Genomic DNA, 21,637 nt, shown 5'->3' on the forward strand with positions numbered 1-21,637 from the left:
TCTATGATCGAGCCTTGCAGAACGCCTGGAGCTTCTTCTAAGCCTAAATGGATATTGCTATAACATTACTGGCGGGTTGCGGCCGACACAGAGCGTGACGTACATTACTGATCAGAATTCTTCCTTTACGCAATTACGCAGAAGCAAATTTTACTTAGATATTTTCAGAATGTGTTATTTATCTTCACCTCGGTATTGTCATTATTTGTGTTTAGAGTATTGGGCAAAATTAATTAATTCATAAATTACTACTGTATAAAAAATTGTAATAAGGAATAATTTAATCTGTAAGGATGTGTAGAAGGGTTTCTTAATGAGCACACATCTAATGGCGAAGTTACTCTTCTCAAAATATGCCTGCATATTACAAGATGGCTTTGGACTGAGGCATAGATAAATTGTAATCGAAATAATCATTATCTAGTCTCTTAAAGTTCGCAAAAACATTATTCACATCAGCTTTTCAATCTTTCTTTCTTATTTTCCTCTGTTACTCCTAATTTCTAATTTTCGATATAATTTGTTTCTACCGCTTTTATGATTAAAATCTTTCTCCTGGTTCACGTCTTCTTAAAACAGTTCAAATTGTGTTCTTTGTTGCACATTTCACTTTATTCATTTATCATTCATTATATATGCAGTATAATTGGCGACTAGAGAAGACACGTTTCCAACTGTTCCATGTACAATCATACATGTAATTCACCCTCGTATTGTTCATCGCATTATGTTCAATGGTTGCTTTGTGCATCACCTAATCGTGTTTTTCGATGATGCTCTGTATGATAGCAGCGCCGAGCATATCGATCTCTGACATCGAACACGTCGCTTTCGTGTTATCGGTTAACGAGAGTTGGATTGTAGTGCGGCGAGTCAATATACAGCGTGCAAGTGAGATGAGGAGAATGACTGAGTTTTAAGGTCATGTGGGAAATGTCACTCGTGAATGCTGTTGCCATGGTCGCATGGTCTGGCCGCTTGTATTCATGATGAGATGGTTCATGCTACAGGAGATGAACACGCCATTCGTTGCTTGTGCATATTATAACAACAGCTACGAATCTGAACTTATGATTTTTATGTGGAATATTGTTTTTCTACATTCAACTGTTAGTTCAAATTTAGAGAAGTTTCAAAATTCAAAAGATATCCATGTGGTAAACCAAAAATTATTCACGAATCATTTGACTATGAAATTATGATAAGAAAACATTATCATTGGTCAGTAATTAACTGCATAGAATTTTTTGTTGGTTCAAAAAAGTTATTGAGTGTTTTTCTATTGTTAATTTTTAATGTTTTTTTTTTCTTCACAGAAGAAAACCAGTGCGACAAACTTGGATCTGTCCAATTTCAGTTCGGCATAAAAACTCCAAGCAAGTTAACAAATTTTGAAATTGAAAATATGACTTTGATTGAATTTATTCGATATCAGTTTCAATTCTCGAAGCAATTAATTTCAACAACAAAAATCCTTTTTTCCCCTGGAGTCCTAAACAAAGATGTTTGCCCTTACCTTAATGATTAGCATTACAGGATGTCAATATACCCGAGATTCTTGGAAGAGGCCACTATCTTAATTATCGGTAAATCATTTGTTTATGGCAAAAACTCATGAAAATAATCGCACGCCGTGATTACTGGCACGAATGGTCGTTGTTTTCGATGCGATCGACTGGGCTGCGCTGATTAGCGAGGACGGACAGCGGTACTCGAGCCTGATGATAAACACGGCATCTTTCTGCAGCACACGATGACTATTGATGGATTTTCTATGATGGAATCGTCAAAGAACGGCTGTAAAAATGTACGCTTCATCAGAGCACTCATGTAAAAGCCATCAATGAATAGCAAGAAGACGACTATATCTTCATACGGCAAGAAATCCGTTGCAAAAAAAGTGCTATAAATAGGACAATGAATTACGATGTGTTGCTAGAAGCAATTATTTGCAATTATTAGATGAATTCTCTTGTAAATTTCTATTCGGATACGCTGCTTTTTTCCTGCTTTACATGAAATTTCATTCACTCATTCATTTATTCCGGTATTTCGCATGACAATTACAACATCCAGATTTCCTTATCCTTTGCATTACGTTGATACTGGACAACATGTATATCTGCCATAATATGTCTTCTCTTCTTGGACCAATATAAGATGCATTCGATTTCGACGTGTGAAGCCGGCCCGTTAAACACTCAACTGGTACGAGTGATTTAATCACAATGAATATCCAATTTCAGGTGCCAGTTCATTGGCCGATACTTTTCTTATACTGACGATAAAAATATATTAATGTGATAAAAAAGGGTTAAAAATATTTCTGACCATCTATTCACTGCTGTAATTTAATTTTCACCAACAAACTGTTAAAAAATTGTATTTTCATTTAATTTAATTTAATTTAATTCATTTAATTTCATTTAATGTAATTTAAAACATTTATGAATAATTGTAATTTTCACAGGTGATTCGCGCAATGGCGTAAACCAGATGTACCAAAGCCAGGCTTAAATCCTCAGCCAATTTTTTTCATCGCAATTACTGGACTTCCACTAAGTCTAGTGGAAGTCCAGCACATATACCAACCACCTGAGTGGTTAGTATATGTGTTCAGTGGTGCATGATCGCGGCGTATGAACGACAATCCGGACGCTTTCGGCGCAATATCGAGGCATATATACTAGGTGCCCAATTGGGGTATAATTGTTGCATATACATATGCGTCAATATGGGCGCTTATTGCGCAGTATCGTAGTACATTTACTATGTGCCAATGAGGTGTTTACTTGTAGATTATATATGTCAATTCATTCGCTTGTAATGCAAAACCCTAGCTGCAAGCGTCTAAAAATCTTTACTTCAACTCCTGTGTATTCAGTGCACGATCGTAGAATCTTTGATCGTAGCACGATCGTAGCATCGTTGATGTAGCACGATCTCACAATCTTTGATGTAGCACGATCGTAGCATCTTTGATCGTAGAATCTTTGATCGTAGCACGATCGTAGCATCATGATCTCGAATTGCTTGCAATACGTGCGCTTATGATGCAAAATGCACATCATTGCGGGCGTGCGCTCGCGATGATCGTCGATGAGGGCGTCGTGAGTCGTCACCGCCGCGTCCCTCCTCCAGCTCTGCCCTCGCTGCATGTTGGGAGCCCCTCGTTCGTTGGGTCGGTGGGACGGTCGGTGGTCTCAGCCAAATGCGAGGGTCGACGTAGCTCAGAGGGCAGTCGTGGCCTGGCCGTGTTAGCCTGAGCACAGCCTTCCAGCAGCCAGCCTCCATCAGGTAAGACTCGCGTTCCGCATCTCTTCCCTCAATTGTCTTCTAATACATATGCTATTAAATCATCGTAGGTACGTGGCAAGTGCTAGCGAATGTGGCGAATACATACTTAGTCAAGCACAGCGTGTGCAGAACCTCCGAAACCGAGCTTTACTCTAAGATTCATTAGGATTTTTTTTTTGTGAGGCTCAACGCCTGGAAGTAATTAGTGGCGATCAGTGAGCGTCTTGGAGTGAGGCTGCAAGTTCTTCCTTCAAGTAGCTGCTCCCTCGATCTCGATCGGCGCGTCTTAGGATTCTTTCTTCGTCAGCAAATGAAGCTGGCGACCGTAACACTGCGCTCGGGATGTGTGTAGCTCAAGAGTTCCTTGGCGGTAAATGTTACGCTGCAGAGAGCAAACGTTGCCCACGTGGCACGGCCGAAGCGTGCGCTTTAACGTTTGTCATTGCAACGCCGTTCTACGCACCATGATAAATCTCAGTCCTATTTAAATGCGCATGTCCGAGATTTATAAATTCGTTTTTGTGCTCTATATACGCTGAGTTGATTTTGTTATCGCCATTGTAATGATTGACTTGGTGGCTTTCAGCGGTAAATTTGAATGGTTTTAACATGCGCTTTCGGTACATTACTTTGGTCAATGCTTAACGGGAGTGAGCAACACGCGTAGAGTATTTTGCCTGCTTATGTACAGCAAATAACCATCATTGTTATTCCGTCAACTGAAAGTTTTCGAGTCGTTCGAAGATATTCATTCAGCTCAAGAATGAATATCTTCCTGTTTATTCTTTATCAAATCCGAGTTATAAAATCGAGTAAGGTTGAATTTATCGCCACTGAGGATGAATTTATGTATGGCCACTGTTAGTCAACGTTGTTTTAACTTTTCGTCTTAGTTGTATCTGTCTTTTAGGTAAGGTTGTTATTGCCTTTGTCATGTTCATTTTTAGTCGCCATGCTAGTTATTCTCGTATCAGTTTTTTTAGAGGCTAGTTTATCAGTATGTTTTTACTTCAGTCACTTTCTGTACCCTATTAACTGATCCCATCATCATTATATGCCATAGTTCTATTGAGAGTAATACCGCCTATGTCCCCTGTGAAGCTTTTTAGCTTATGGGCATTCACAAAAAAAACTTTTTGTATTTTTTCTCCAAATTTTCGATATTCTCTTGTTATGAATTTTTGTGTGCTCCTGTGTGAATAAAGAATAATGTAAATTTACGATGAAATCCTGTCGCCCCTGCAAATAATCTGTGTGATAAATTCTTGCCCGATTCAGTATAAAATTTTTTATAACAAGCAAGATCTATTTTGAGTTCTTGTTTGTTAACATTTAACCTTTGTTTTTAAATCCCCGTTGAAAATAGACACGTGAACTCTTCTATGAAGTAATGTCTTCGTAATATAAAAAAATCAAAATTTTCAAAATCATTTGTAATACTCCGGCTGAAATTTTCATTTTTAAGTCAAATATAAAGGCGGTTGGTGGGGAATATTTTGAGCAACTGTCGCAAGTTGCATGAAACCATGAATTATTTCATCTAAGTTATGATATGTAGATGTATATTATATTTTGCCCGCTGTTCATCGAGGCTAATGATTTCAATGTACAGCAGCCTGACTGGTTTCGCTTCCGCGACGCTGACATGAATTTTTTTCACTGACTGAAATATATAAATCAGTTTTTTCAAACGATTCTTCGAGCGTTGGTTATAATCAATTTCGTCACAACCAATTTCGTCAATAAATTCTACTTTTCTCGCAAATATTCTAATTATTTCCTGAAACGCGATCCTGGTCGTTGCATTTTTTTTAAATATGGCCTCCTAAGTTGATTAACATGAAAATTTTGTCCGCAGATTTTTTATTTTAGCTCAAAGTCTGCACTGGCTTCATATCGTAAACTGTTTCGAATAAACTTTGTTCAATCGGAATTCTAAATTCTCAAAACTTCGTTAGTGACTTCAATTTTTCGTCGCGTACGCAATAATGATTTTTATATACGTTTACTCTCTCTCCCTTTTTCTCCTTGATTCGTCTAATTCTTCACTACTGTTTTATCGACTATTCTTAATAGAGCAATGTTTTAGCATTGTGATTCATGATCTAAATTAGCATCGAGATTTTTTATCCCAAATTATTATTTCATATCTTGCGTAAAGTTGCCTGATTCGTGCAGCTGAAAAAATAACCTTAATCTATTTATCATGATAGCTAAAAAAGCATACAGATTCATCTGCTTAACTTCTCCACAAAAATATTTTCCCAAGTAGGACAGAATTTCCTGAGTTGTTGAAAAATCTGCAAAAAATATGTTTTCTGACATCAAGTGTGTATTAAGAAATATTTAATAACAAAAACCATATACAGGGTTCTAGGAACAACCGGAATTTGTTTCCGTTCTGTCTGAAATTGTGCATAACAAATTCTGGTGCCTGCGATAGGCCGCAGCACTGCATCAGCGTCGCAGTTGCGCGCTTGTTGTGCGACGCTGCAATTCTAACTAACGTTTACTAAATGAGAAAACTTTATACCAAACTGTAGTCATATTCGAGCTGTCCATGCCGGAGGGGACAATTTGCAGATTTGTTCTCGACAAACATTTACTTGCGGTAACTCGGAGTGAGCCGCCGCGCAAAACTGTTCTGTTTGTTCGAATAAAAGACATAGTACGCGTGCAATATGAAGTGCTCTTTTCTTCAAGGAAAAATTCTGCCTGTGCATTCTCATCAAAAGTTTTACTACTTTTAAAAGTGCTGTTTAGTTGCTTGTTAATATATGCCTTGTACGTGCAAGGTAGAGGCGAGGCATTTATGCTTCTTTGTAGTGTAACAATATGCATCCTTCCCGTAGATTTCACTTCGGTTTGACAGTCGGAATGAAGGGCTCACTGAAATGTATCATTCGAATGGAGCATCTAAAAAATCGTACATACATCAACTCAGATTTTATGACTATTCTTCAGCAATTGGTTATCATGTTCGATTCATGCATACTTCTTCTCCTTTATTTAAATCAGTCTTTCCGCCTTGTTGTTATTTTGCAGCAACATGTGCGTAACTCTATGACCGTTTATGACGAAAAAAAATTATCTTGTCTACTAGCAACCTATTTCCGTATCTCTCTTGAAAGGGAAATGCAATATCACATATAATAATTCGAATATGTGTAGCTCTCAACTTCAAATAGCGTTTGGAGTTTACGGAACTTGCATAACGTCATTAAACCAGTAGTTATAAACATCATTATCTTATGAATTATTTCATGAAAGCTTTCTTTAATGTATCAATCATTCACAGCACAGAGTTCAGTTGAGCGCAACTCAACCTTTACTCGCTCTTGTTTAAGGGCATGTAATCTATAATGGATAACCTCATCCCAACTCCGTTCATGCGATCGATAAAATCATTTGTACTCATTCACTTCTCATTAAAATTCGCAACTGCTTCGCCGCTCCCTGGATTTAAAGATCGCGTGAGGCATCTTCTGTTTTCATTTATTCGATCCAATGAGTTTGCAGGTGAAAATTTTCTAATGTTACGTATTTAAATTCGAAATTGAGTTTTGTGCTGTGTTGCTCCATTTTGTTTTGGTATTGTAATAAATTAAATTGAATTAGCATAACTAATGAAGGTTTGGTGAATGTATGTTTCTATTAAAAGATTTTTACATGAACTTGATTCGTTTTCATCGAAAATGATGCATTTATGATGTTAGTTTTAGGTAATTACTCACATGTTTCATTTGCGCAAAAGTTTTTATAGTTTAAAGACCATCATTCATTATTGCCATGCAACAGTTACGCACTAATGTATTTACCTTTCCGTATGCAGATATAACATTTTCCAGTTCAGCATAGCTGCTGTTTGTAATAGATTTGTAGGAATAATATTCGGTGGCTGAGGAACGAATATTGTGTTCGGTGTTACACGTGCCTCATCGGCCGCAGCGTTGCAGTCCGACCACGGCGTGCCGGCCTCAGGCAGCGGCGCTCGCGACCGGCGACTTATTGGACCTTCCTTCCTCCACGGCCGAGGCCGCTGCTGAACTCCATGCAGATGCGAGTGTTGAGTAGGATAGCAATTGAGACAAGTACTTCATGATCCTTTTTGTACATGAGAGTTTTAGCAACGTGGCCTGGCAATCCATACAATTGTTGAAGCGAGTTATAATAGTAATTCACCGCAAGACGACTAGCTTTAATCATTTTACGATCACTATATTTTATTTTTAAATGACATCCCCAAAATAAAATATTTGAGGTATCAAAATTTATGTTTGAAGACATTATTCCACTCCAATCATTTCATTTCATTCAACGTTTATTTCGATGTTGGGAAGTAATTTATTATGCACAGTGGAGCGATAACAATTATCGTATTTTCTTAAAAATTGCATGAAAATAACGAATAATTGTTTTAGAACTATTCCAATTACGTGTGAAATGTAACTCATTTCTCCTCTGCTTGTACAAAAAAATTATACTTTTGAAAGTTTCGTTGGCTCATAATTTTGTGATTGGCTTTAAATTTGGGTGTAAAGTAAAGAATATGTAAGATTTTTTGCATCTCAACCACAGCGATTACTGTTTTTGTTCTTCAAACATATCCTCAGCGCGCACATTTTCCGACGAGTACGCCAGCAAAACCGAGCCAAAGCCAAGTTGTACCGTCGGTAACGACAGGGCTTCGTAACTTTGTATCCCAGCCACGTATTATAATGCTAGCCCAAACTCGGTACTAAAAACACTGTCAAGGCTCTTCGCGGCAGTCGACACTCTGGCCCGCATGCAAATTTCAGCCATTACTTCTGTGTCACGGGCTTCAGATTTATGCCTACACACTGTGATTTGTGCGCCCGAGCTATGCATTTACATTCAAAACTCTGCGAAAACATCCTTCACGATCCGCCGCGCGTTCTGCGACAAACGCGTGTGTGAATTCTTCGTCTTAAGCTCGATTCTGGTGACGCCGCATCCCACTGTAGGTTTGACATGTCATTTTTCAAATCATCGTTCTGCTGCATGTGTTTCACTTGCGCGGCATTTTTGGTCAAAATTTATATTGCTGACAATGAATTAGTTCTTTATATGCAATTTAACAAGGAAATTATCAAGTTAGCAGAAGAAACTTTAGCGTCGTTGCACACCGGACTGGTTTAAAATCTTTTGAACGAGATCGCCTCTCCTTCCCCCTTACTCAAACCATGTAAACCTATCAACGGTCTATCGGAGATCGCTCCAAAAAGCCCCACTCCGAAAGAAAAGAACCTTCAGAAGCAAAGAATCTGCTTCGGCAGCAAAAAGTCATACACGGCCTGAGACGTACGTAAAAATAGCCAAATGGAACAATGGAATGGAAGCTGCATTATTTATAGAGATTTTTTAGCAAAGATAATGGACAAGTCGAAGTGACCGGCCTTCGCGAGAGGCCGGCTCTGCCCTCTAAAGCTCCCACGTTCATAAAATTGCCTTAAAAAATCAAGGAAGTGACGGCTTTACTCCTGAAAATTTTTTCCAAAATTTGAATTGAATTAATGGAGTTCAAGCTGCTGGCGAGTCGTTCTTTTTTTCTGCGCCACGAGTGCGTGTCCGGCGCGATCGTGGCTCTTCGTCCCTGAGCGCAAAAGAAGTTTCCATGTTGGTGCCTATAACAATCAGACTTTTTTTGATGATCATTTCTTTCAAATTGAATCTCGCATAAAATTATGACAATATTTCTCCTTCAACCTGTATTTAAATAACTGAAAATATTTTATTGCTGTCATGAATTTTGTGAAAATTGGAGAGTAAATCTTATATTAAACAAAAATGGCGACTGATCTAGCCAATATTAAAATATTTGAATGAATAAAATCTTACCCGCAAGATAATTCTATTAAAAGAGATCCTGCATGTGTAATATTTATATGTCTCTATTAACTTCAGATTTGAAATATTTAATAAATGATTGAATTTGGTTTCCTTATCATAATCTTCCAAACTAAATGCTCATTGAATTGATGCTGATAAAAAATGTATGGAAAATGTTTGTGAATAAGTAATCGCTCTTCGATGCTATTCATTGTCACGAAAAAATTGGTTTTAATCTGAATGAAAGTATATGAACTAAAGTTTTATACAGAAAAAAATTAATTTTGATCAATATTGATATTGATATCCATATTGCAAGGACCATAATATTTATTCCGATGTCTATAGAATATTCATTTCAAATCAGTTTTTTCAACAGGATTACCCAAAAATCTAAGCAACATCTTCATCAACGTGTTGATGGGAATGTGGTTTTACTGACTTTCCAATATCAAAATCAGTCATTGAGTTTATGTTACAGAACGATATTATTTTAAATTTATACTCCATTCATTTAATCGTACTCGTCATCGCACTGCATCTTCAAGATATCTAAGAACTTTTGCTACCTAATTTCAATTTTGCAATTAAAGCAATATTTTTATACCAAATATAGGAAATAATATTATATAATATCACTAATTTTGATTTTTGTTGAAAATAATAGCGTATCAGTATAAATCCTTCAGGACACTGCTGTCAATGTATGGTTCTTACTGACTATCTAAAAAATTGTTCTTATCAAGCAATACGCGAGGCTTTGCGAGCTCATCCGAATGAAGCCGTCATCGCTGCAGAAACTTCGCCTCTATGAGTGCGAAAGTCTTCGGCGTCCTCCGGTGGTAATGGCTTCACAAACACTACAGTCTCTCCAATATTTAATACCCTTTAATCTTTCCTGCTCTCCAAGTCAGTCACCCAAGATTAAAGATGAAAAAATTAAAGTTTATGAACTCATACTGACATCGCCTTTTCTGGGGACTTTTGCGTCTTGGTTTTAGTCAAAAATTGCCATCACATGGAAAGCATCTCGGTTGTCGGTGCTGCAATTACGACTGCGGAGGCGAAGGTTAACATTCCATTAATTTTTACATATTAAAAATATGTTCTCTGAAGTTAATTTGAAGCAGCTTTCGAAGAAAACTCACGCTGAAGCAGCTTCACCCAATTATATTGGGCAATCATAGGTTCTGTTGAATTAACAAAAAATAAATGAGAATAGTTAAGTTGTGATTAAATGGGCGTGAACTTTTAATCAGGTACTAATCAGGTACAATTTTTTTGTCTGCTTTTTCCGAGCTTAAAACCACTTTAGAGCTGTTACTGAGATATTCGAAACGGTCTCACACGGCACAGCGGATGAAAATTTTAGAGTTAATGTAACTTCAGATTTTAAATTTTTTACACGTTAAAAATCTTCAAACTGGCCAATTATTTGGAAGTATTGTGAAATTAATCGAATACATTCATTTATGCATGGCTTGTAACTGGTTTAATCAACAACTAAAACACATTTGTGCAATGGTTTACAAAACACCACAAACAGCGAACCACTCCCCGCACTAAAGGAAGGTTGCAGTGATAGAAATAATGAATTAAAAACTCGTTAAAAATTACATATTACAAAAATCTCATCTTGTAAATTCACGTGACGCATCTGACTTGATCTGCTAATTAGGTTCCCTACAACTGACCTAAACAATGCGGCGACTGGTAAAACTTATGCAGTAAAATAATCTCTGTGTCCCATGTTTGTTACGACGAATCAAGAAAAAAAATATATTATTAACAGTCAGCTTTAATTTTTAGGACGAAACGCCACGATTTACGTCAATGTTCCATATTAATTGACTCATTTTTCACATTTTTGTGATCATCTCTTCACCACATAGTGACGGGATTTTCCGGATTAGGAACAACGTGATCGTTTAAAGCCAACACGCATTTTGTTGCCATGTTTGATTGGTCCTAAATTTTCAGTGGAATGCCTAATGTTTTCTTAATAATGAGATCGGATTCTGTCGATATTTATGAGTGAGTTTTTATTTATTTCAGATACCTCACTGAACAAATTAGTATCTCAAAGAAATCGAAAATATTCAGGTTAAACTATTGGATTACATAATTTTGGATATCACAGAAATTTTGGATATTACATAAATTTTGGATACATGCATCTGAGATAAAAAAAACATGTATCGGAGTGATGTTAAAAATGTCCGAAGACACTGTCAGCAATTGGCAAAAAATACATGATTGTGACGTATCGAGCATACGGTGACCTCTACATCGGCTGGACTTGGATTGCTGGGGCGGTCACTATTATAACGATTTACAATTACAAATGTATCGAGCAATTTGCTTCTGTATGATGCCTTATCGAAACATATCCAGCGGAAATAAGTGCAATGATTTGTTAAAGATTATATTAAAAGTATTTTTATGCACAGAATTCATGAGACACTACGATGACATGTCAATCTATCGTCAGTCTTCGATCTGCAGAGTTTCTGATGTTTTTATAAAACTGCTGCATTGAGCAACCAACACGATATCCGATCAAAACTTTTTCAAGATGATGCAGTCAGTTGCTGGCGATGAACGGGAATGGTAACATCGTGATTTCGTTTGCATGTCAGCCAGGTTTGCGCGTCACTGTCCGGCTCGAGAGAACCTATTTCAGAGCACCGTGGACAACTTCATCCTTTAACGAGTAACTGAAATCAATCATCATTTCCCCGTAGACTTTCTTACATGAACGGCACGTCACAAGACCGATCAGCACTGCCTATTTGCATGTCGCGTATGCCATTAATCTATCACGAACATCGGGTAATTAGTGGACTTAGGCCTTGGCTGGAGCGTTCCTCCGACTTTCGGTCGTTTATAACCCATGGATGCAAGAATTATTTGCTAGTGGACTTGTTTCTACGGACGGAATTCTAGGTTGGAATTACTGTCCGCTTTGAGCGAGTACGTGGACATTGCGACACGACTCTGCTGCTGTATCGATGCGGGCGGCTTAGTTAATCAAAATTTAGTTCAAGATACAGCAGTAATTTAATGAGGGTTGCGAATGAAATTTGAATTAAGCACTGATGGTTCACGAACGCGTCAAAGAATCTTTGCTGGAATTGGTGCATGATTCCCACTTGGTATTAAAAGGATGATGCAGCATCTAAATAAAGTGGATGATCCAGCATAAATTCTATTCTATAAAAATTCCCATTAAAAAACTCATTTTGACTCAGAAATTTTCTGTCAGGTTATTGGTGACAAAAAGAAAAAAGGGTCAGAAAAAAAGTCTCAGTTATTTTATTCTACATCTACTTTTGCATGGAGAAATAGGGAATTTTTTATCACAAAAATATTTGTATTAATTTCGTAAATTTTAGACGAACAACGCTGAACAAATCAAAGCAAATCCTCATAAATATTTACCAATATTCTTGGGCGCTTCAGAGAAAAAAAGAACATTTTTCAAGTCTGGGCTCTGTTTATAAATCTCTGCACTGTCCATTTACACTGCAGTTTAGAATAAAAGTGGCAAGACTGGAGCAGCACAAGTGCGTGCCGGTGTTATTTCCGAGCAATCAATCGGCGATGGGGCTTTGCAGAGGCGATATCGACCTCGGCTTGCTGAACACATGCATAAAGAAGCGAGTTCTACTCAATAGAAAACGTTCGTTGTTGATGACATGAAAATTCAACTGATGCAATAATACATTCAATTAACATTCAATTGTTTCGTACATTCAATTGTTTCGAGTGCACCCCCCCTGGTCGATAATAATAATGACAGTTACAACTATAAACTTACCTTCACGATTTCCAATTGATCGTCTCTATTTGACAACATTTTCATTTTTGGTTCCTGTATAGGTTGTTTGCTAGATTTTATTATTCATCACATTATTTCACATGATGAAATAAAAAAAAATATAGACCAAGTAGATTATGTATCAGCTTAAACACCGATTATTTCTTCTTAAAATTTTTCAATAAACTCTGGACATGATGGTTATATGACTATAGATATGTTTCTATGAATTAAATTTTCTTACAGTGATGTCAATTATTTTCACACGAAATGTTTTGAACCAACAAACACGAACCAGGAATGGTTCCACTAACCAATTGTCTGTCATTCGCTGTTGTTAGAGCTTCTATTCGTGATGATGTCCTCAAGACTTGAAGTAATTCGAGTATCCAGAGTAGCACCGTCCGTTATTGAGGAGAATAACATTAGTGTTAAGGCCTAACAATCCGGCCCTGACTTCAGTATTAATAACAAGTGGCCGAGATGCGATTGCCTCTCTGGGCCGGCGGTGATTTGCATCATAATCGCCTATTGGCTGCCTCTAGATGAGTTTATGGAAGCAAGCTCCGCTATACTAAGACGAGTTCTGTATTGCATTGTTCCTGCTTCTTGAGTGCGAAGGCGTTGCGCACCCTGCAGACTGTGTAACGTCTTTGAATTTTGTTTTATATTACTAAGATACAATCTGAGAACTTTTTTTATGGTATCGATATATTTTTTGCCTTAATTGTATACTGATTTAGTGTTGATTAAACAATCAACAATAACAACTTTGTATTACGGTAACTTTTCATTTTAATTCTTTAGGGAACATGGACCGTGAATTTTAATTCCATGTTTCAATTACTATTCATTTAAAAACTAATTGTATGTATATTATCCTAGTTTCAACTCTGAAATTTTGCTGCCATTATTAATTGATATCGCGTTCAGTATGTGTACTCCCTTCTTCAAAATGAAAACGGGGTGCGCAATGGTAATTGATGATGCGCGTTAGCGATGGTATGTCGATGGTGCGCAATGGTAATTGATGATGCGCGTTAGCGATGGTATGTCGATGGTGCGCGATGGTAATTGATGATGCGCGTTAGCGATGGTATCTCGATGGTGCGCAGTGGTAATTGGTGATGCGCAATACCGATGGTATCTCGATGGTGCGCGATGGTAATTGGTGATGCTCGTTACCGATGGTATTTCGATGGTGCGTAATGGTAATTGGTGATGCGCGATACCGATGGTATCTCGATGGTGCGCAGTGGTAATTGGTGATGCTAGTTACCGATGGTATCTCGATGGTGCGCAATGGTAATTGGTGATGCTAGTTACCGATGGTATCTCGATGGTGCGCAATGGTAACGGTTGTCTCGATGATGCACGATAATCGCGCTGCAATGACGCAGGACCACAGCGGCGCTAAGGTCGCACGCGTCACATGAGCGCTGCAGCAAGCATTAGTACGGCAACGTGCTGTGTTTTAGACTTGAAGTTCCTACTGACGGCTGGTCTTAGGATGATGATAAATTATGCACGGCTTCTCCTACATCTCCTGCCTGCCTGCGAGCGCTCGTTTCTCACGCTAGCACGTCCGAGCGGATTGCTCCTCTTCCGGTGGTGCGGCACTAGGCGTGTGGTCTTGTTCAAATGTGTTGTGTATAATACTAGAATATTTCCGTGTATAGTATTTGTTAGAGTCTTGAAGCTGCTTGATGTTCATGATGCATGTGTGGCATGTGCGTGGTTAGTGCGCTATTGGTCTAGTCGCGAGTAAAGAAGCCTTGAATGTGGTGCGTGGTATGCCCATAATATATATGCTTGATGTGAGGACATACTGTTTCTCACACTAATACAGTATGACTATGAGTATAAAAGAAATCATGTTTCTCTATAGTACCCCTTTCCAATAATTACTGTGAAACCATGTTTTAGCTTAATCACACTGTTCACATATTTTGCCCTTAATCTGTAATAACTTGATCTATGGGACTTTGTGCATGAACATTATGCTCTGTTGGTACTCTGAGCAGCATTCATTATTTTCCGAGAAATTCATAATGCACGCCGGGCCAAATTATCTCCGTGGATGATCACAACAGCAGCAACGGTAGCCGCATAGTATGGCTATCAATTTGTGGTCTTTTGCGAGCACTGGGCTGTTTTCCGGGCAAAGTTAGGTTGCGGGGAGGCGGTGGTCGGCTCGGTGTATCTTCATCACGAGGGAAAGAGGGCTACAAAATACGTCCTGGCAGCCTCACTAGCTGTCAACCACGCTCCAGTTGCCGGATGGGTTTATTGTGGTAAGGAATTGTGCTAAAAAGGCAACAGCATGTGAATAGCATGAGTGCTGGCCCTAGCATCTGCGATATTGTGGGTCCCTTTGCCGAGCTTCATCCGACGCTCTCACGGACGATAAGGGAGTCTTCGGAGACGTCAAGATGGTCTTCAACAACACCCACGATCATAAGCTTTCTTGGCGCTTTATCTGCAACGATACTTTGTGTAGATCCATATCTTGGAATGAGCGCCGGCAAAAAGACTCCAAATAAGAAGCACCATTCCTTGTACGTTGATTCAAACTTTACTGGAGCATCTCGGGAATATTGTTATAGTGCGTTGGGGAGACTTCCAGTAGTCGGCGACGTCCTTTAAGGGACGCATCAAACCTGATACCATCATCAGAGGCTTCTCCAGTGAATTTATGAGGCGATCAAGTGCAACAAAGAAACGCGCTAAGCAGAGTCACTCGGGTCGCTTTTGCTTGGGAAATTTGTCGCAGTATCGTGAGGAAATTTGTCGTGGTATCGCGTGGAAATTTGTATGGCAGAACGCGCGATATGCATCAAGAATATACGCCCACGATCATCCACACTTCTTTATTAGGGTTCTTCTGAATATCCGTTATGAGTGACGCGGAGCCCCAAATGTTCATCTCGTCTTATCCTGGGCCTAGTAAGACACTTACAAATGGCCTGAGCAGAAGCTCGCATGTCCTGAAAGTTTGTCCGAAGATTAGCCCGCCCGCCCTATTGCGCTCCCGGGCTGAGACTGAATTGAATCTGATGAATTAAGGAACGTAATAGTGTATCAAAGATTTAAATAACCTTTTTTAAAATTTTCAACTATTTAATTCCTCTAAATCTATTAATTTACATGATCTTGTATCTTTCACAACAAAACATGTACTTTCCAAAGCCAATTAATACGGGCGGTAAGTTCTGATCGAATTGCATCACAAATCCAGATTCAATTAGGCATAAGCGCTCTCTCTCAAATAATTTCAGTTCGAAGGTTGTTGTATAATATTAAACTCAGCTCGTGTTCTTTTAAACTCGTCTGTGGTTATTTTACCGCTAGAAGAGCGAACTCAAACTCGTTCATGAAAGAAAAATTAACGTTTGCATGTTTTCATCATAACATATGTACTGTTGCACTAATGGCATTACTCGTATAACCGCAAGATAAATGCGTAAACCTTCAGCTCTTACATATTAAATGAACAACGATTTCAGAGGAAACTAGAGATAGCCAATGAATTTCACGTCAAGAATGGATGTGGAATGATTCGAGCATGTGATCGCCGTAGCATCTCACGGGACAAAGAGGCTCATCCATCGAGCCAAACCGGCCTAGTATAAGAACAGGAAAGACGTTGGTGTATGGATGAACCCAGCGCAGGAATTAATGGTTCAATTACCGATTCTGCCTCCTTGAAGGATTTCCGGAATTCTTAGCAGGCTCTGAGATGCGGATTTGGTCCACTTGTCACCGCATGAGTTGTCCGTAGATGCCGCGCGCCGGTCTCTACAACAGCCTCAGATAGAACCAAGATTTCGGTGCGACGTCTGAAGTTCGTCTAATGGCCTCTGACCTCGTTAGAGAGGACATATTGCTTCCGCTAATATAAGACGATGAGTCGTAAAGATTTCCACCAATGCTGATTTGTTGTATCATCACCGGTATAAAATTTTATTTGGATTTTGAATCATGCCAAGGTGTGATACCAAGGACATCAGAGGCCGAGTCGTTAGAAAAAAAAGGAAGATTGATAGAATTCTCGAATGCTTGGTATCGTTAATCTTCTGTTTACAATGATAAATTAGTTCGTAAATATCGATCTAATATTTCTTAATACTTCGTTCGTAAATATCGATACTTAGATTTCGGATCTTAGCGTCATTACCTTTCACTAACAATATTACACAGTATCACCATTCTGAATTTTACGCGGGTAATTATCTATGGCTAGATGAATTTCCCAACCGTCACAGTTCGATGCATTTATGCACGATTGTATCGTAGCTCCTCAATAATGTATATTTCAACGTCGGCGGAGAACACACTCTGCACGTCGAGATAGAATATGCAAAGACAAGAGCTAGGCAGATGCGCCTCTGAGACGCAACGATGGCGCCGCCAGGTGGCGCATCGCCCCCAATCACTGTCGTGGCAAAGATGGCTGGCAATTATCTTACCGGAATTGGAGGATATTTCCACAACACTAGGCGAAAGCTTCTCTTGGCCCATCCAGATGTCATCTCTGCATGTCGGATTCTATCTCCGCTTAGGCACTTTGAATTTGCTTTGTTTGTTTTTGAAATTTGGTGTTACCAAGCAAATGAGATACAAAAGCTGCGTTCACCTTTTGACTTTGAAATTTGGACTGAAAACTTACAAACTTTCGAGTATAAATAGTTTCCCCTTCACATTCAAACTTATTCTAAAAGCTAAACTGGGTTTCTGATGACGTGTGCAAGAGATTAGCTTATCCAAGTTTCATCAGTTTTTTCCATTACATATGCTGTCAACTCTGACCGTTACAGGATTTCGAATTGAAGGTTTCAATAATTATTGTACGAAAATACGTAGATAAAATATTACCCAAGGGTCTTGTAAGGATGTATCTATACACATTGAAACGCCGAAGCTTCCATTTATTTTAGGCTGGCTGCTAAGGAATGCATTTTGCAGTTTTACCTCTCGCTCCGCACGCCGGCTTTCTCGAAGGCACTTCAACATTCTTGGCTCTAATCACTTAAAACTTTGCCTCTCTCAACAATCGGCAGTCATTCAAATGGAACTTCATGGGGAAAAACTCACGGCTTGAGAGCAAGCGACGATAAAAATTCCAGTATTATTCTTCCTAAGAACTATAACTACCTGATTCCAGGGAAAAAACCATACTCTAAATCTCTTGAAATTGTGAACATAGAATCTGTTTGAGTTTTTGATGTAGGTGCCTGAGAGTCCGAGACATCAGATTCTGGGTAAACTATCGTGACGATAAGATAGCAAATTGAAACAGAATGAGCTGCTGTATAAGTCCATGCATTGTTGTACTCGCACGAAAGGAAGTTGTTCTTTGGACAGATATTAATATGAATGGGTAAAGTATTGAAAGGTTTGGGGAGCTACTCCCCTAAAATGGAAATTTATGAGGGCACCTTCAAGAAGAAATTGAAGAGGCTCCTATCACTGAACCTCTCACCTTTGGTTCTCATTTTCTGATTTCTATAACTTCTTAACTTGAAGAAATATCTGCGTGGCATTTTTTATTGCAAATGATTTTATTAAATTTGAATCTAATTTTTGAAATTTTTGATTGGTTTTTCAATGTTTGCAACCTATTTATGTTAGAAACTATTATTAGCAAAATTCACTTATCTGAAAAATTACAAATCAGACTTAAAATTTGAAAATTTTGGATGAAGGGTAATTATTTTATTATGCTCATCAACCTCGTGGTTACAATTTTCTTGCAATCCCTAAACGATTAAACCGTACGAGTTTAACTGCAAATTTCATCTGCAGCGCATTTCCCAGGTCCATTTACACACGGTGTCCCTTCTTCTGGCTGCAATGGTTCTCTTTTAAGGCTTCTTGGCGTTTACTTGAAGGAAAATTTAGGAGCCCAGTTGACAGTAGGTCGCAGCAAGTTTGGGTCCTGATAGACCTGACTGTCGGGGGCGCCGTATATTTACAAGAACTGTCACTCCACGGCTGGGCCGACTTGAACGGCAATGCGACGCCGGCGCCGCTATAGCTGCTTGCATTGCGACTTGAATTGTCCTTTTGTGACTTAGAAGCCAAGCTTTGTAATGCTTTGCCTTCAAAATACTGCAAAAACAGGTATAAGTTTCATTTTGCAGCAGATTTATGCGCGTTAAACCACATTTAAGTGCTGATCTTACGTCATTTGTTATATGAAGCGCAAAGAATAAACTTACAGACATTATTTATATTGTAATTTAAATGTTGTGATGCATTTTAATCGTGCTTCAATGTTAATTTGGGAGCCAAGTTTTAAGTTTCACGTAGCTCACGGCTGGTTTCATGAAATATTAACAGGAAATTTGTAAGTTTTTCAATTTGGTGAGTTCGTAGATTTTATATAATTTATATAAAATTGCCAGGCTTTTAACCGTTTTAAAAATTTTCGTTCACTGTTCTGAATTGATGTCAATTGATCCATCAGAAGTTAACAATTTTAGCAAATTTTTTCGGAGCCGCGAGCCCTCCCAGCTGAGGCGGCGGTCGCCTGCACCAAGCACCTTATTGCGACCAAAATCATGAATGGACGTCTAAATTTACGGCTCCTGATGAACATCAACGTCCAAATGTACAAGGAAAGCTTCATAATGAAAACTCGGAGGAAGCAATGTCGGGCCGCCCCGTATAAATATTTCTTGCCCTTCTTAAGCTAAAATAAATCCTGGTGACAGCGCCACACAAGCCGAGTGCCAGACTTTAACTGATAGACTGACTCGACTGATGAAATGCCTACCTACTCCTGGGCTGCAACGGCACGGCGAGGACTTCCTACATCTTGCTAGGTTCGGACTTCACGACATTTTAGTGAAGCAAAATCCTTCTGGGATGAATAGATGTGACAAGATCCCGTACCTTCCCTTCCGTGTCCCTTTGACTTCCTCCCGAAATAAACTTTTTCCGCCAGTTATTTCTACTCAGCTCTTTTGGAAGATCGCGATACAAATTTTTATCTTCATGCTTGTTCATTTCCTAAAGGTGGATACATTTTTTAGAATTATATTGTCTGCTGGTAATTTTTCTTGCAATTGTAATGTATGAACTCTTATTTTATTTTATTTTTATCAGTAAACAAGAAAATATTCCTTGTTATTATACTAGCAACTCGTGCACTGATTGAATACTGACGCAAGGGCTTCGGACATGAATATCATAATTCCTATAATAAAAGTCGCATCGAATTTCTACACAAGTAATGCAAATTCTTTATACACTAAATTATATTTTAAAGATTTCAAACCTAACTCAATGAATCCTTGGATAAATTCAAATCAAATTAAAGTTTGTGAACTAGAATACAAGAAAGTATTCAAGTAAAAAAATTAATAACATCAACCTTTGGCATTACGACTTGTAGTGTTTTTTGACGTTATGGAACATTAGCGTTGTATTGCTTTACCTTCAAACATGTGCTAAAACAGTTAAATGTTTAACTTTACACCAGAAATCTTTAAATAAATATAAGCGCTGATGCAAGTCTATTTGTACGTGACCCTCATAACAAGCCCGTTGAAGTGCGCATTAAGGAAGGCAATTTCAGCTCCCGAGAATCACTTCCATACACCGGGCCCTTCGACGGCCAAAAAATGTATTTATTGGCCTCGAGGTGTCAGAGAGGCTCGCATTCTCGCGCCGCCTTCGTATGCTTTGATTCCCATCGTTAACGATTAAAATTCCAGCTGTTCCAAGACTGTCCGCCCCAGGCAACCTCTGCAGACAGGCATTAGCATTTGGAGTACAATCTCGCGAGCCTCGATGCTGTACTCATTCCAAGTCTTATGATTCATTAATATTTACAAACGCATATCTTGCATCCTGGATCTGAAATTCCATCGGCGACAGAGACTCGAGCTGGCAATGAACCAAAATCAGGGAGGAGGAGGGGGGTTACGCTGGAACGTCAGCCGTGTTGTGAAGAAGTCTGTAAGCTTTCATGTCATCATATTTATTCTGTATAATTCGTATAATATTGCACTCAAAAGCTTTAAGCACGGTCGTTTCTTATGTAACCGTGCAAACGGTAATTTTCGCAATTAATCGTTTTTATTTCTCAGCATAGATGCAGTTTAGCTTTCAATTCCTTAAAACTGTACTGAATTTGAACATAATTCCGTTGATAACACTTGCAGAAGAGAAATCAATTCATGTAGTTTATTATATATCATGTAATTTTACATTTATTTATCTAAGTTTGTGTTTTAGAGCGATCGAGTTTGAAGCCTGGCGTCGCTAACATGTATAGGTTCTATTAAAGGGCGCGTATATACACGGTAATAATTATATATATATATATATAATTATTGTGTCGGTATCCTACTAAATCAACCTGAAATTTAATTCTAGTAGGAAAATAGGACTGAACTGGAAGATAGAAAGGAAAGAATTGGATCAATAATATATGATTTCAATGGTCAATATGATTTATAAATTGATATATCTAAATTAATTGGAAAAGAAAGGATTTTTCCTCCTGTTCTGAAGCAAGAACGAAATGGGGGAGGTGTGAATAAAAATTGTATTATTATTCACGGGATTCGGAGTAACAGGGTTCCAAAATCACAGGAATTATCGAACCTGACTAACGACGGTTAGTAACCTGCGGTTATGTTTAAAATCTTCATATAATCT

General features: G+C 38.4%; 1 protein-coding gene across 2 annotated transcripts in view; it reads left to right on the forward strand.

Annotated features, from left to right (window-relative positions):
• LOC108672251 (protein abrupt) overlaps positions 1–21,637 on the forward strand; it is an 85,270-nt gene that overhangs the window by 21,964 nt on the left and 41,669 nt on the right. Inside the window, exon 1 of one of the 2 annotated variants that reach the window (XM_047883874.1) lies at positions 3,249–3,297. The exons of the other annotated variant lie outside the window; for it this stretch is intronic. The gene's annotated coding sequence lies outside the window, so the exon portion shown is untranslated. Of the gene's footprint in view, positions 1–3,248; positions 3,298–21,637 lie in introns of those variants that run through there. 2 annotated transcript variants of the gene reach the window in all.

This window comes from Hyalella azteca, unplaced genomic scaffold (genome assembly GCF_000764305.2).
Source record: "Hyalella azteca isolate HAZT.00-mixed unplaced genomic scaffold, Hazt_2.0.2 contig1749, whole genome shotgun sequence".
Classification (NCBI taxonomy): Eukaryota; Metazoa; Arthropoda; class Malacostraca; order Amphipoda; family Hyalellidae; genus Hyalella; species Hyalella azteca.